The sequence below is a fragment of the Pogona vitticeps genome, chromosome 1, assembly GCF_051106095.1.
Source record: "Pogona vitticeps strain Pit_001003342236 chromosome 1, PviZW2.1, whole genome shotgun sequence".
NCBI lineage: Eukaryota > Metazoa > Chordata > Lepidosauria > Squamata > Agamidae > Pogona > Pogona vitticeps.
This window is the reverse complement of record NC_135783.1, coordinates 26,887,715-26,904,371: the sequence shown is the minus strand read 5'-3', so window position 1 is coordinate 26,904,371 and position 16,657 is coordinate 26,887,715. Positions and strand designations below refer to the sequence as shown.

At 40.6% G+C, this 16,657-nt stretch overlaps 1 long non-coding RNA gene across 2 annotated transcripts; it reads right to left on the bottom strand.

The window, feature by feature from the left end:
- Nucleotides 1–383: 383 nt before the first annotated feature.
- Nucleotides 384–15,948, bottom strand: LOC144585767 (uncharacterized). 2 transcript variants are annotated; one of them, XR_013540312.1, is made up of 3 exons: nucleotides 15,682–15,948; nucleotides 13,720–13,858; nucleotides 384–13,380 (listed from the first exon to the last, which is right to left on the bottom strand). It is a non-coding gene; the product is annotated as an uncharacterized LOC144585767 (long non-coding RNA). The 2 variants fall into 2 exon arrangements; XR_013540311.1 differs by lacking the exon at nucleotides 15,682–15,948 and adding an exon at nucleotides 15,101–15,664.
- Nucleotides 15,949–16,657: the final 709 nt, after the last annotated feature.

Here is a 16,657-nt window from a genome sequence, read left to right as displayed (position 1 = left end):
CTCAAATAAACCAGGAGTCATCTTTAATCCAACATTCAAACTTGTGTTTAATTCTCTCGTCAATTTCATAACATCTCTCAATGGGTCATTTTGTAACTTTTCTTGCGATGCCAATGGGCCTCACAAGGGCAACAATAGCTCAGAGTCAAAAGGGTTCAGGGATTTAACTTCCCAAGGTCCTGGAACAAAGGGGTCATAACTGGGAACTTCGACCTCAGTTCCTTCTTCCCTCAATAGCGGTAGTGTCTCATCGTCTCTGTCTTCTCTCCATATCAGGTCTCCCTATCCCGTAAAGTGTTCTCACTGTCCCAGAGGTGCATCATCCTCCATGCCTCCTCCACTCGCCATGCCCGACGTGCCTTGGCTTCCCTCGCCACCACCTCTTTCTCCTCTCTCAGTCATCTCCTCCACTCCCACACCTCGGATTCACCCCAGTACAATGGCCTCTAGGGTAGTCCCCGTCTACGGCGGTAATCTGCTTCTTCCCAGGGTACCTTTACGTTTTCGCATTTCCCCGCCCATGGGTCTTCCACCCAGATGAGTTCCCAACCTCCTGGTATGTTGTCGTGGTCCCTATTTATAATCCCCATTCCCGCCTCCATTACGGACCTCCCCTTCTCTTTTCCCGCCAATCCCTATTCGGTTTGCGTTGCCACAGTCAGACCCTGTAGATTCGTTTCCAGCTCCCGGGTTTCTATCTCCTGTGTATCTATCTTGGAGGAGTTGGCGGCGGAGTGGTCTGTACCTCTTGGGATGTCTTAGTTGGGGATGGCACTCCGACAAGACCTTCTATGCTCTCGTCCCACTTATCACACAGTACTGCTAAAAGTTCTTGGGACGCTCATCCTGGGATATAAACCATGTGACCACAGTTCAGTACAACAGAGGTATGGAAGGTACTGGAAGACCTAGAAAACACTTCCCTTGTTTGACCAGGGCCTCAAACAATGGCCCAAATCCTGTTGCTTCAGGCTAGCAAATCACACTAGGGTAGAACCATTGAGTCAATGGGGGTTTGGGGAGTCAACTTCTCCATAAGTTTCATTGATTCAAATGAGCCTATTCTAACTGCGACTTACTTTAGCATTGTGATATGCAGTTAGAGTAGGCCTATTTGAATCAATGGAACTTACAGTAGAGTTGAGTCACCAAATCCCCATTGATTTAATGGAGCTACTATGGTGCAATTTATTAAGCAAAACAAAAGGCTTTTGACCATTAACTTTTGTCTAATTTACTTTGGGAAGGACAGAAGACAAGAAAATTCTTGGCTTTGAATTTTGATAACACAGAGACAATTGTTGTTTTTCCTCTCCTAAATCTAGCCCACGTAGGGACAAACACAGATTCCTGATGTATTAGGAAACATGTTTGCTACTCTCTGTTAGCACCAGCCAGTAGCTTTGTTTATAAAGCCTTGATGCTCTCTTCCCCCCCCCCCACTAGTGTAATTAAGTCACTCAAGAAAGCTGCTATAAATGCACTCCTGATTTTGAATTAGCATCGAAGCTACCAACATGAATTTGACCCAACTCCGGGAGGCAGTGGAAGACAGGAGGGCCTGGCCTGCTCTTGTCCATGGGGTCACGAAGAGTGGGACACGACTTAACGACAAAACAACAAAAGCAGCCTTCTCTGTCCTTTGAGCAGAAGGTAAAGCTAAAGCATTAATCAGCCCCAGCTCCAGAACAGGGTTCATAATAGGAAACATGACTTGTGTTTTCTGTCTTCTGAAAATTTACCACTTAAACATCAAAGTGTTCCAGATGGGTCATCTTCCAGATTGAAATGAGTGATGGATTTTGTGAAGTATGTTGGGGATTCATCTAATGAAGAACACTGATTTTTCAGATGGGCATCTAATATAGAAAAAGGAAACCAATAACAAAACAGGTGGTCCATTTTAATGTATTGGAAAATAACTCTTGGACATTGTGTTTGGTTCAAAATACAATGACTACTGATACAATCGGACAAATGTCATTTATTTATGCAGTTGATGTAGAACTGTAGAGAATGGAGCATTAGACTTTGAAGGTAGGGTGACAACTTGAAAGAAAAGAAGAAAAACATCATAAAAAATAGGGACACAGGTTTGTGTACTATTTTGATGTCTTGCCCATTCATTTCATGTGTTAGTTTTGCTCTCTGCAGGATTCAGGACATTAAATGGATGATGGTGTGTCAGGACAGTCAGAGTATTCTGGGAGATGTAGTCCAAAAATGAAACTTGTCCCTCTGTTGATGTCCACTACTTGCTAGTGTCAGGTTGCTTTTCTTTGTTTTTAATATTTGTTTAAAACATGAATAGGCAACCTGTAGCCCTACAAATGTTGGTTGATTTCAGTTCTGAGCTTTCCTCATAATATGCAGATGGAAATCACAGTCCAATGCACAGTGCACAGTCCTGGCTTAAGGTGTTTGATTCAAATAAGCTTTCCCTGAATGAATTATCAGCCAGAATTTTTCTTATGTAAGTATTCTGATATTTTAAATCATTTAAATATTGTTTTCTCAGTACTTTGTTTTGTCTGGATACCACGCAGAATTTCTTTTCCCCCCTGAAATGTAGAGCAGTTTATTTTTGTGATAAATAAGTAATGTTTTATGTGAGTTCTGCCAGAGTCAAGCCTCTGCTTGAAAAATAGTGCATGATAATTATCAGCCAACAGTAATACTGGAGCAATGTTTCATCCTGTTTCATAAGGAACTTAACATAACCTAAGAAAGGGGTCTCTATCCAGCCTCACCACATTACCTACCCCATTACCTACCCACTCCAGATTGTCTCCTCCTCCTCACTAAAATGCAAATATAAGAACGATGGATTGAATTTAAATAGAAACACAGTGCATCTCATGGAAGAGAGGGGAGGATGGAGATCTGGTGGCCTATCTGCTCTGTTGGTTTTTCAGGTGCAAAACTGTTGATGGCAACTTTGCAGTAATTGTTCTCCTTTCTATTGGTCCTTGATCTTTAAACCAGTGAACAGCCCTTCCAATAGAGCAGGGGTAAGAAAGCGTGGGAGTCACAACCCAACAACAACTAGATGGCTACACTTAGCCCACATCTGTAGTAGATAATGCCTCGAAATAGAGGACTATCCTCTAAAAGGAGACACATGCCCAACCTTCTGTTTCACACTATGAATAAACCACATTCATGTTCCTGTGAGTGTTGCACACATGCCTTACCACAGTTGCCTGTCCTTCTGTGCACCCAGACTGTGCACATTTTCTATGCACGAAATGTTCTGTGCTTCCCGCGTTCCTATAAGATGGCCCCTTTCTTGATGTACTGAGTCTTCAGTGCCCAGATGCAAGCAGAAGAGGAGGGGTAGAGGTAGTTCCAACATACGTGAATTCACTCGTCAAGAAAGAGATTCGTTGGTGCCTATTATATTACCAGGCCACAGTGTTTGGAATTTGGTTCCCCAGTCCTGCCATATTATGGTGTGGCCTACTGTCTGACTAAGCAGGCAAGAAAGGGAAAGAAAAAGATCCAGTCCAGTCTAAGCTTAAATGATACTAAAAGTAACTGATTTGGGCAAATTGTGGTCCTCTTTTTGTCTTCACGCATCAGGTGCTGTTTCCCCACTTTGGGTTTGTCAGTAAGCAAGAGGCAAAAGACATATGGCACCTCTCACTAGGCAAGGAAGGGGCAACTTTATAAGGTCCCTCCTCCCCGTTTTCCCCCCTGAAACTGGGCAGTTCTTGAGTAGGAGGACCTCTTTGAAGAGAGGACTGTTCCCTATAAAGTAGGTCACATGGCCACTATAATAGGACCTGCTTACAATGCCAATGCCAAAAAAATCTAGCAGTTGCCACATTAAACTCTAAGTCATCTCTACCAAATTTGCAAAATATGTTTTTTGACTAATATGCAGAGCCTCTCAAAAACAGAGAAAAATCAGAGACTGTAACTGGCCATAATTTAATCACTTAAAAAAAGTACACCCAGTATTCTTGCTAATCAATACATTTAGTCTTATTTCACAGTCATGTGATTCTTCTCTTCAGAATGTACCAACTATGCAATATCACAACAGGGAATACAGTGGGGTCTTGACTTAAGAACGGCTTGAGTTAAGAACATTTTGACTTAAGAACCGCTCTCACAGGAAAATATTGACTTGACTTACATACTTAGATTTGAGTTAAGAACTGAAAAAAAACACGTGGGAGGCAGGGAAAGTGCAAAATTTGAACTTTCCGTTAACTATTGGCCAGTGAAAAGGGTGCCTGTCTGCTTCCTCACTCCTCCCAGCGTTTAGAGAGTGGATTGGGAGACAGTCTTCAGACTGCCTGGTACTGTCCTGCCTGGACTGTATTTTCCCTGCCTTCCCTGAACCTTTCTTGACCTAAGAAAAAAAAAGAAACAAAATATCCCCCTTTAGTGGTTGAAGGTGGAATAGCAGCTTCACATTAGTTTCTATGGACGGAAAAGAGCACATACGGATCAAATGGTTCTCAATGCATTCCTATGGGAAATGCAGATTTGACCTGAGAACTTTTTGACTTGAGAACCGCCTTCCAATACGGATTAGAGAACTTAAGTCAAGACCCCACTGTATGTATGTATTCATTTTAATGTTCCCCACACTAAAGCTGTATACAGTAATTAGAAGGTGGACATATCTATATATCTCTATATAAATTAAAACCTAGCTGTAAATGTTTCCCAGCACGTCTTATGATTTCACTTATGTTTCACTCTAGGGTTTGAAAGAGTTCATCAGGAAGACACATCTTTGATGTCTAAACTAGAGTTACGATAACATCTACTAGTAGCGGGTGTCTTCTAACATGAAAATAGAGGCGCTGAGAGAAAGCTGGGGTCTTACTTTGGTCAAGTTTAATTAGTGTTTATGTGTAAAAGAGGCCATGTGTGTTTCTTCCGCTGGGAACGAACCTGGTGCTAATACTGGCTACTGACCTTTCACTTCTTTAAAAATCAGCAATGTCCAAATTGCAGACTGAATAGCACCTACATTCTCCCTCTTGCTTTTTCTTCTTTACCCCTCTCCTTTTTCTGAAAACTTTAAGACTTGGGAAGACTCCAAGTAAACCTTCTGTCCATAGGCACACAACTGAAAAAAATGGGAACACATCGATTTCTAAAAGTATATAATTAAAGTATGAAATGGTTTGCCCAAAAGCATTGCAGTGAGAGAGTCAATCTAATACATTAGCCTGGATATTGTGCTCAGTGAAGCGCAAGGGGTGATGGCATTTAATGGCATTGTCGGTAAACTTATTCCATTGTAAGGTATGGATAAAATGCTGTTCCAAGTCCTCCATTACCATAGTCTCTCGAGACTGAAGGATGCCTACTATACCCTGAGCTAGGGGTAAGTTACAGGGGTGAGCACCAAGATTTGACTAAAACTGAGGATAATTAGGTGGTTGAACCTGTGGATCTAAAATCCTTTCTGTCTCCCCATGTTTTTCCGTAAATCAAATCCAAATATAAAAAGTAAGATATCCTTTCCAACTTAGCCAACATAGCATCCGCAGTCTGCAGATTGAACCTGAATGTTTGAATGTGTCCTCTCTTTCAAGGCCTGTCTAGCCCAGGACCAGTTTAAAAACAAATGTAGGAATGGAGATTGTGGAGTTTCCCATCAGCAATTAGCAGCTGAAGAGCAGACTGAGCAAGCACATGGTCACCTAGTTATAGTCTTCTCTGCTATGGACAGTTGTATATCTACTAAAATTACGGTTTGTAGTTTTAAAAAAATGCTCCGTTAAGATATGAACAGTTTAGATAAATTTGTGTCCTCTTGTTCTTTTTTACTTGAGGCACTTACTTTTTGATGGTATGTGCACAGCCACCCTATCAACCAATACTGGTGAGACAAAAACAGAAGCCGATCTTGTCACTGTACTTTATTGCTGTTTGATTTCCAGAGGTGGTAGGTCAGTGACTGCTGGATGCCAATAGCTGATTAGACAGATCTTTCCTTTGATCTGGTCTTTCCTAACCTAGTGTCCTCCAGATGTTGTAGATGTGAAAAATGCTCATAAATGATTCATTCTCACCAAGTTAGGCTGTCTCAACAGATTGACACAGTCTGTTGAGAAACTGGTAGCGTCTGCAAAAGACATTGCTCCTGTGCAGGAACAACACAAGGAGTTTTTCTGTCTCTCTTTTCGGGTCAAGTTTTCCCCAATTCGCACAAAACGTCTCTCTGGAGTAAAGCATATCCATACAACAAGCCCAGAATAACCTTCAGATTGATCAGAACAATTCAGATATCTCATTTGGTGCTTCTACTTAAAAGTCTCTGCAGCAGGGTAGTAGGTATTGCAGTTTTATGCAGTTCCACAATTCCTATAAAAATTATTCTTGCAAACATGAACGCACTCATTGAGAAAACAAGATCTTGCTCAGGTTATGATCCTGCTGTCTCAAAAGGGAAGAGAAACATTTTACAGGTTCTTATTCGCCCACATGAGAATAAGACAAACAAGGATTTATATCTGTAGTGTTGGACTGCACCCCTCCATGTTCTCACCTGACTAGAAAGGATGGGGCTCTGGAGGATACTTCTCCAATAAAGCAGCTCTTAATTATGGCAAACTCAATTAACAGCTCAATTTTCCTACCAGCATGTGGTCTTTAAAACACTCTCCAGCCTCCCATTCTGGCCTTTTCTGACTTTCCTCTGGTCTATTGACATTCCCAAACTCCAGAACCACCTCAGGTAAAATTGTGATGCAAAGTCCCTGGCTAAACAAGGCCCTTTCAACAAGGCAGGCTGGGCTCCATTATCTGATCAGCAATCTCAGAGGGGGAGAGTCCCCCATTGTAAGCTTGATGGGAGGTTTTCCTTTGCTTATGTGTGAAGGCCGCTAATCCACTTCTAAATGGGCTCTGTGATGAAGATGTGAAGGATTGTAAATAGCTGTTAGGTGTCTGGAAACAATGCCAGCAATCATGGGGAATTATAACCGTGAAAAAGGCTACTCTACCTCGAAGAGGATGATAGACTGGTCTTTGTTCACACCAGTGACTTCCAAACATCAGAAGCAGAACACCATATGTTGCTTTGACTTGCCTCAAGGAACAGGTTTAATAAGATTATAAAGGTGTTGTTGTGCAGTATGTACAGTATGTCACAAAAATGTTTGGATTTTCCAGCACTGTAACATGGATATTATCTATGCTGAAAATATATATATTCTAGTTTGTTGGTGGTGAAAGAAAAGGGAGGGGAAAAGCACAAAATATTGTGGCATCTTAAAGACCAACAAATTGGTATTAGGGTGAGCTTTTGCAAAACTCAAGACAAAGAAAAAGATGCTAAAATATTTTGTCCTTTGTCCCCTCGCTCCACTTTTTACCAGCAAAAAAAATCTTTTTTTTTCCATTTTCTCTCCTGAAACATAGGAAAATGCCTTAGACCAGGTCTGTTGATATAGCCATAGGGATAGATGGAAATTTCATTCCATTCAATTTTTTTATTAGCATTTGGCAACATTTGCAAATCGCTAGGGTGGAAAGAGATTTGGAATGTGTTTTTTTTTAATTAAATAAGGAAGAAATCAGAATGTTCAGATTTGTTTTTCAGAGCCTTGAGCCTTGAGTGCTTAGAATACTGGGTTTGAATCTTGCCCTATTTAGCAATCTCCATGTTGCCTTAAAGTTGCCACTTCTCTTTTCTGAGATGATCTTCATCTCTAACACATATATGGTAAGCAGCAACACCATATGGTAAGCAGCAACAACATAGTCCCCTATGCTTGGGGACTGCTGTGCTTACTGAATTTATTTTGTGCAAATGAGGGAGAATTTCATTTTGGTTTGCTTTGGAAGAATTTATCCAAACTCATAAATCTTCAGATCTGCAGTACAAAGAACTTTAGTCATTAACAGTTAGAAACACAAGAAAAAGCAAAAATGACAGGTTTTTCCATTCCTATTTTGCCCTTTGCCCTTTGGCTATCTAGTACACTGTTGTCTACTGTGACTACAAGCAGCTTTCTGGAGTCTTAGACAAAGATCCTTCTCATCACACGAATGAACAACATTCATTGATGCACACTCATAGTACAAAAATATGGCTTAAAGCTGTGTGATCTATTGAGTAATCACCATTACTTGGAAATCATACTCCTGGTAGTAGTAGCATAAGTAATCACAAATGAATGCTTTCTGGTGGATTCTGGGAGTTGCAGTATAAAATGTTAGATTCCCAATTAATCATCACCATGATCTTCTAGTGTCCATCAACCTGTAAGAACTAAATGCATATTTAACTAGTGCCAGTAAACACGGTGAGACTGACCTTGGAGTAAGTAAGTGCGGGATTAGCCTGTATGGTAGATTATAAATTATTTTCATGAAGAGACACAAACCACATCACATTTGGAGCAACTTCATTCTTGACTGGGACGTGGTGGCGCTGTGGGCTAAACCACAGAAGCCTGTGCTGCAAGGTCAGAAGACCAAGCAGTCGTAAGATCGAATCCAAGCAACGGAGTGAGCGCCCGTCGCTTGTCCCAGCTCCCGCCAACCTAGCGGTTCGAAAGCATGCAAATGCAAGTAGATAAATAGGGACCACCTCGGTGGGAAGGTAACAGCGTTCCGTGTCTAAGTCGCACTGGCCATGTGACCACGGAAACTTGTCTTTGGACAAACGCTGGCTCTATGGCTTGGAAACGGGGATGAGCACCGCCCCCTAGAGTCGAACACGACTGGACAAAAAATTGTCAAGGGGAACCTTTACCTTTACCTTTACCTTTACCTTTACCTTTAATCATTCTTGTTAAATAATGCAGTTCCATCAAAACTCCCATCAGAATGTTTAGCAGCAAAACTTTAGGTAGAAATGTTATAGATAATGAATAACATATTGGGTTGTTTTTTAAAATTGTTTCGTTTGATGGAGATAGGGTATACATTCTGTTTTTAATGGATTGATATTCCTTAAGACCTTGCAACTAAAGCTTGATCCAATATTACTCATCATTGCCATCAATATTTTTATTCTATTTTTTGAACTTGGGGAAAAGCTAGCATGTAGCCAAAACAACAATATTCACACTCAAAGGAAGTACGTATTCAAAGGAGGCTTGAGGAAACCAGGATGACTGCAGAAGTATACAAATCTTTAGGAAAATAAAATAATGTGAGGGGAGGCCCCAAATAGTCTATATGAAGTTAATGGCACAGAATGTTGACAGACTGAGAGAAAGAAAATTACTAAAGCAGTGGGAGCAATAACTGGAAAGGGAGAAAGAAATACATACAAAAAAAACACACCCCATCTCTTTGTCTGCATAACGCTTTCTAGTTCACAGTGATAGGTTATAATATTTTGAAAATATTATTTAAAGTCTGTTCAGTTATGGTCAGGATTGCAGGGATATAAGTGAGAACTTCCCACAGAAATCAAGTAAGAATTCAGGATTTTTATTTGCAGGCAGATTTATCGGGATCAGCTGAATATCTAATGCATTTATTAAAAATAACTGAAACCTCCAAAGAATGTGTAACTTCTCCAGTGTTGCAGAGTTTTGAATTTGTAGTAAAATTCTCTTTTGCGACACAGTAGAAGTATAGAGATCCACAGAGACATCTAACCCTTTTCTCAGTAACTGGCACTTAATTCTCAACAACGTCAAGACATTTGTATGAAAAAATATTACTTACAGTTGCTTGAAATTACAGACTTGTATATATTGCTTTCTTTACTGTACATATACTAGCAACCATCCGAACAGATCAACAGCAGCAAACTGCCACCAATTGATGAAAGAGGGAAATAATACTCTTTGAATTCAAAAGCTGGAAGGAATTATTTGTTAGTGCTGGATAAACAGACAATCACCCCAGCATAGAAATGTTCCACCCAGTCACTACATACACCATGCAAAGTTGTAAATAAAACTCCAGTAGAGATGACACAGAAGTCATTTATCATTCTTAGAAGTGGTTTATCACTCCCTGCTCCTGGGTACTCTCAGAGACTGTGTGACTTACCTAGGTCACAGAAACTGGCTCTTCTCCTGATAGGCATAGTGGGAAATTTTGCTCATTTACTGTCCTCGTTCTGAGCTTCTTACCCATTACCCATACAAGGCACCAATTCATCCTTAACATTTGGTTTCAGGCTTCAGTTGTACAACTGATTTTTCAATATTTCACACTGAACGCTCATTCTGAGGCATTGATGTGGAGTTGACAGCTGTTTCTCTCAAACTTCTAATTCTCTAAGAGCAGGAATAGGTGAAAACTTCATTTGAGTTAATCTTGTAGATTTCTTCACATTTGAGATGAAAGGAACTTGAGATTTAAAATATTCAAATGTGTGAGAAAAATAGATGGATGGATCCACCTAAACCCCGGGCTTTGTGTATTTAAGTCTTAAAAATCTGACTGGAATCCTAGCCATATTCAGCAAACTAACTCTTGAGTAGGCGTTTCCACCTTTTTCTAAAGAGGTTCCTTCATCTTTAATAGAGGCAACACCATGGTCCTTTCCTATGTTAAGAATAGCTGTATTTATCTTTGGTATAAATGAGGGAGAGTGTTGTTTCAGTTCTCTTTTGAAGAAATTAGCAAAATGTTTTCATATTTCAGTAGAAATAACTAGAGGTTCAAAACAGGCAGACTACAGAAGAAAGCAATCTGTCAGAAATCCCAACCAGTTTTATTCTAAGTGCTAAAACTTTCAGGGTGAGCAACAGTTAACTATCTGGTTGAAAATATTATATGCAAAACCACTGTCTATTTTATGCAGTGTTGCAAACCTGAGGAATGGGAAGACCTGCAATCTCTTTATAGTGTTATATTTATGTGTAATTTAAAACCATTATGTTTGTCCAATTAATACGTAGCATATTGAGTCTATAGCATATGAGTGCTTCCTAAAAAATTTGAACTATTGGGGGACTTGAAGTTATTAAAGTTATAAAAGGCTGAGAGGGAGAAAACCCCGAGGGTCTTGGATGGAACTGCCTGTTCTCTTTTCAGCTTCTCTCTGCAAGATATCTCCTGGATTCCCACCCTCTTTTAATTACTGCTTCATGGTTTACATGCCGTCCAATTAAAAGAATATTACATTTAAATCAGGAACATATTTTTTATGGGAGTTCAGATTCAGATTCACTTTGGCATTTTCAGTGTGTCTCTTAAATTTCAGTATGACTTGGGAGTTTTGGATTAAATGTAAATCCTACCAAAAACAAGCTGTGATAAGGTTCTAGTCTTCCTCTTCCCTCCAACACACACACACACACACACACACACACACACACACACACATGTGGGCGCACATGGATATAGCCACATCTCTCCATATTAGACTGATACAATATGTGGTCCAATGACTGGGATAAGGTTCAGACTTTGGCCCACTCATACTCTTTTTAGCCTAAACTATATGACAGGGTTATTGTGGGGATACTACTACTACTACTACTACCACCACCACCACTACCACCACCACCACCATTATTATTATTATTATTATTATTATTATTATTATTATTATTATTATTATTATTATTATTATTATTATTATTATTATTATTATTATTATTATTATTATTATTATTATTATTATTATTATTATTATTATTATTATGCCGCAACGTTGGATAGAACCATGTATACCATGTGGAGAATCTTGAAGGAAAAATGGGATATACAGTCGTGCCCCGCTTAATGATTACCCCATATAACAACGAATCTGCTTCACAACGATGTTAGATTCCCAATTGCGATCGCAAAACAATTTTTATTGGGTTTTTTTCGTTTTGCGACAATCGGTTCCCTGCTTCGGGAACCGATTCTTCACATTACGACGATCAAACCAGCTGATCATCGGGGTTTCAAAATGGCCACCGGCTGCTCAAAATGGCTTCCTGCTGTATTTAGGAGGCATTTTTCGCAAGACAGGCACCCAAAAATGGCTGCCCTATGGAGGATCTTCGCTGGATGCTCAGGTATTCAGCCCATTGGAACCCATTGAACGGTTTTCAATGCATTTCAGTGGGCTTTTTAATTTTGCTTTACAACGTTTTCGTTCTACAGCGATTTCACTGGAACAAATTAACATCATCAAGCGAGGCACCACTGTAAATGTATGCAGGTACATACTCCTGAAAATTCCCAACCCTTCTTTAGTTTCGCTAACACCGGGCTGCTTTACATATTTGATTAGATAATACCTACTGTAAAAACACTAAAACCACATCATTGGAAAAAAAAATACACTTTTATATACGCATCTGAGACAGCAAATAAAATGGAACAGACAAAAAAAAAACCCCGATTAAAATGCCAAGGTATACAAAAAGGGTTTTGAGGTGGCACTGAAGCAGCCACTTAGCTTGTCTATTCTGTTGTGCACCTACTTGGCAGCAATGAATAGAAGTCCATGTGTGTATTTAATTTGAAGGCAACAAAACAGAACTACAAAAATAAGTTGCAGCTGGATCTCAAGATATTATCAAATACTAAATTATAACATATGTAAATGTGGGGAAATCAAAAGAGTTTGAATATTATTTTGTTCAATATTTCCAACTTCTACTTTTCTTAGGAATACAGTTGGAGCTCACGCTGTTATGGGCAGAGATGGGAGGAGTTACCATATTTTTCGCTCCATAAGACGCACCTTTCCATAAGACGCACCAATTTTTTAGGAGAAGAAAACAGGAAAATATAATTTGTTTTCTTCGCTCCATAAGACGCACAGACTTTCCACCCCCCTGTTTTGTGGGAAAAAAGTGTGTCTTATGGTGCGAAAAATACTGTACCTTGTTTTAGGCATGATGGTTGTAGGATTCTGGGAGAGACAGTGCAAAAAACAAACAAACAAACAAAACCCACCACACACCTTTTTTCTGGTTATACGGGGTGATAAATCTGACACTGTTTCTGAAGCAAGCTGCTATGAGATTTCAGCTGTCTGACTCATGTAAAAGTTTTGGGGGAGCAGCTAATGTGGAAATACCCTGTCTGTTTTCAAGTATGTGAGTAGCTCCCCTTTCAAGACAAGAGATCTATTAATGACCCATTTCCACATTTTTATTATTCAGTACTGAACTGTAGGACTGAGGGAACTCCCTCACCTGCTCTTTATAGAAGACTGAAAGGTGTGTGACTACCTGCTGGCTGGAGAGTTTGGGGAGCGGTAGTCTGAAAAAGTAACTTTTCCAAGCTGTGCATGGCGGAAGGACTCCAACAATTATTTCTATGAGTCCATGGACAGTCATTCCCAAGAATATTTATTGAGGCAGTCAAGTCTCAGTCTGTTCACTGGAACTTTATTTCCATTTTATCTATCTACAGTTGCATGTCTGTTTTGTGATGGTATATACCAGTATATTCAACATATTTGTGTCTTTTATTCATTTCTTCTCTTTCCTGAAAAACAAATATAGATATATGAGTATCTAAAGGAAGACAAATTCAACTTAATATCTTTCTGAAACCTTAATTGTAAACACACTGACTCAGAAGTCAGTGCTGCAGATGTAAAAAAAAAGAAAAAAAAAGAAAAGAAAACAGAAGACTTTAAAACATGTTTCTACTTGGAAGTAACTGACATGAATAATACTCTTACAGCTGGTGCAAAGTATGGCAGCAAGAATTTTTAACTATATACCAAATGGGCGGGATATAAACAAACAAACAAACAAACAAACAAACAAACAAACAAACAAACTAGGACCAGCAGGATATTACCACTCCTGTTTTACTTACACTGGCTTCTGCATCACTTTCAAGCCCTGTCCTAAATGTTGGTTTTCTTCTGCCTCTGAGTTCAAAGAGAGCTCCACCTCTCTGCTCTGTGTCTTTTTACCTCTCTGTTGTTTGCTGGCTGTCAGTAGTCTGTTGAGGTCTGTTGTTGAAAGCAGTAATGTTTGTTAGTTTGCTGTTTGATCTGTTTGTGAGTAATGACGCCTTTTATTTTCTCTATTAATGTCTGAGTGAATTATTGAGACTGTAAGTGCCAGTTAGTGAGAAGGGAAGAGGACTAATCTGGAGAACTTGAAGCTCTCCTGATCTGTGAATCCCTGCACATTTAACCAAAATTCATAACTAACTAGAAATAGTGGTTGTAGTAGCAGTAATAATAGTAAGGTTAGGAGAAATAAGAGCTGGCTGGATAGCTCAATGTATTTGGCTGTGAAACCACAGGTTGGGAATTCGATTCCCTGCTGTGTCTCCTGTAAGTAGACCCAACCTGGGTGACCTTCGGCAAGTTGCACAGTCCCAGGGTGGCCCCAGAAGAAGGGAATGGTAAACTACTTCTGAGTATTCTCTAACCTGGAAAACTCTGAAAAGGGTAGCCATAAGTCAGAATTGATTTGATGGCACATCATTATCATTTTAGGAGGACGAAGAGGCAGATAGGGGTACTTGTATGCTAAATGATACAGTGGACCCCCAACTTATAATGACTTGTTTATGGCATCCTACTTTTACAACAGCTAATTTTACATGTGTCCAAAACTCAGTTTTATGAATTAGGTGACTTGACAGTGCAACAACATAGGAATGCAACAACAAAGATAACACAGGAGGGTTAGAGGTAACAGAATGGGAGATAAAGAGGAAGCAAGACAGCATTAGGACAGACACGAAAAGACAGGCAAGGATGATAGAAGGGGAAAGGAAGATAGTGAAAGATGGATGGAAAGGGCCGAAAACAGCAAGCAAGCCAGTGTTGGCAATGCCAGCCTAAATGGACCAATGATTTAATATAAGACAGTTTCCTGTGTAGCTGAAACTGTGTAGTAAAACAGTTTCCTCAGTGTAGCTGAACTAAAATTCAGCTCCCAGTCTATTTGTACAGGTGGAATGGAGGGATGTGCCATCTTTTTGGCTCCAATTACCAAGCTCTGAGTCAAGAACAAACCTCAATTTCTTATCTCTCCTCTGGGCATCTAACTTCTCATCACAAGACAACCTTTATACCATTTTGACGCTGTATGATTGCTTGCATTAAAAAAATGTGTTTGGTTTACCTCAGTAAAGAAAGCAAAAAAGCCTCATGGCATAAGAGGAATGCAGGTTGGTCTTTGGTAAAGAGTTCAAATCTTACCAAATCAGAATATCTCAGTTTGAGTATACAGCTCACCTCTCTCAGCCAGAACTCCTTCACAGAGCAATTGTAGTAACAAATCTGGCTAAGTACTGTGGACAAATCAGGAAGGCTGGCATAGAAAACTGGAATAAGGAAAGAACAAAGTTGTCAATCCTCCTTTTCTACAACTACCAGCCATTTCCAGGAACAGCATGTTTTCCTTGGACATCTTGCCCTATAATTTTGCACATATCCGCTTTGAAATCTGTGGCTACTTGTAATGCTGCTACAGTACTGCACAGAGAGAGTTTTGGGAAAAGTTTCGTTTTGGACTACAACTCCCAGAATCTTCCAGCTGATACATATCCTTTCTTCCTGGTTTTGAGAGTTACTGACCACCGTGCTGACTGGAAGACACTGGGGAGTAGTTCGGAAAGATAAATGTTCTGTACACCTTCTTTTTAGATGCAAGAGTTTCTGGAGAATGGAAAGACGCTGTTGCAGAAAATGAGTCTCGTTTATTTGATAAGGAATTAAATGATTTCAATCAAATGATTTGATAAATTAGTTGGCACGGATTCTGATGCTCTCCCTCCCCCTCCAAAACCTTACGGCTGGCAGCACAAACCGCGCACCGTGTTCAAAGCCGCTTCCTTTTGTGCGAGGGGCCGCGGCTGCCTCGAGGGCTTCTCTCCCTTCTCTGTCTGCCTTGTTGATGGGCCTCGCCCTTTGTGCCATCTCGGGGTTAATTGTATTTGTTAATTAGTTGCTAACAGCGTCGTCACGCGGGGCCCCTGATGGATAAGGGGGCCATTCGCCTCGGGCCTTGCAATTCACCTCGCCTGCCCAGGCCGGGGCGACCCCATGCCGAGCCCGGCGTGGTCGGCTGAGGCCGGAGGCCCCCCCCCCCGCATAGCTAACGAACCCCCCCCCCCCCGCTCTCGCCGGGCACCTCCCCAGCCTTCGCTTCCTAGTCACAAGACAGCCCTTGCAGCGAAGGACTCTTTCTTTCTTTCTGGTAGAGCTGGGGGTCCGGGGGGGGGGGGAAGCTGAATCAACCCGCCATTTTATGATAGCTTTGATGAGGCTTGACGGGGGGAGAAATCCTCAGTTTTTTTCTTAGTATTAACATTTCTTACAGCTTCACCGTATTCAGACTGGGAAACTCACATTGGCACTCCAGAGACAAAGATGGTACATCTCCTGCCTCAGAATTTCAGAATCAGTGCTGGCTAGGGGATTCTGGGGGTTGTAGTACAGAAATGCAATTTCTCCTGACCCTGGTCTTCAGCAGCCAGTATATACTAACAATGTCATCAGAAAGGTTATGACTTCTTTATTATAGCTGTTGCTACATGCTGTCAAGACGCTTGTGACTTATGATGACTCTGGCAAGGTTTTCAAGGTTTATGAGCTGTTCAAGGGAATGATGTACTGTCGCCACACCCCATGAGTTGCTATGGCCCTGCATGGACTTGAACCCAGGTTGTTTGTATCCTACCCCAACACTATCCACTGCACCACACTGGCTCACATTTATTTGTTAGTTCTGTATCCCAACCTTTCTTTAGGGAGTTCAAGGTGTATAAGGCTTTGCATGTCTCTGTTTTA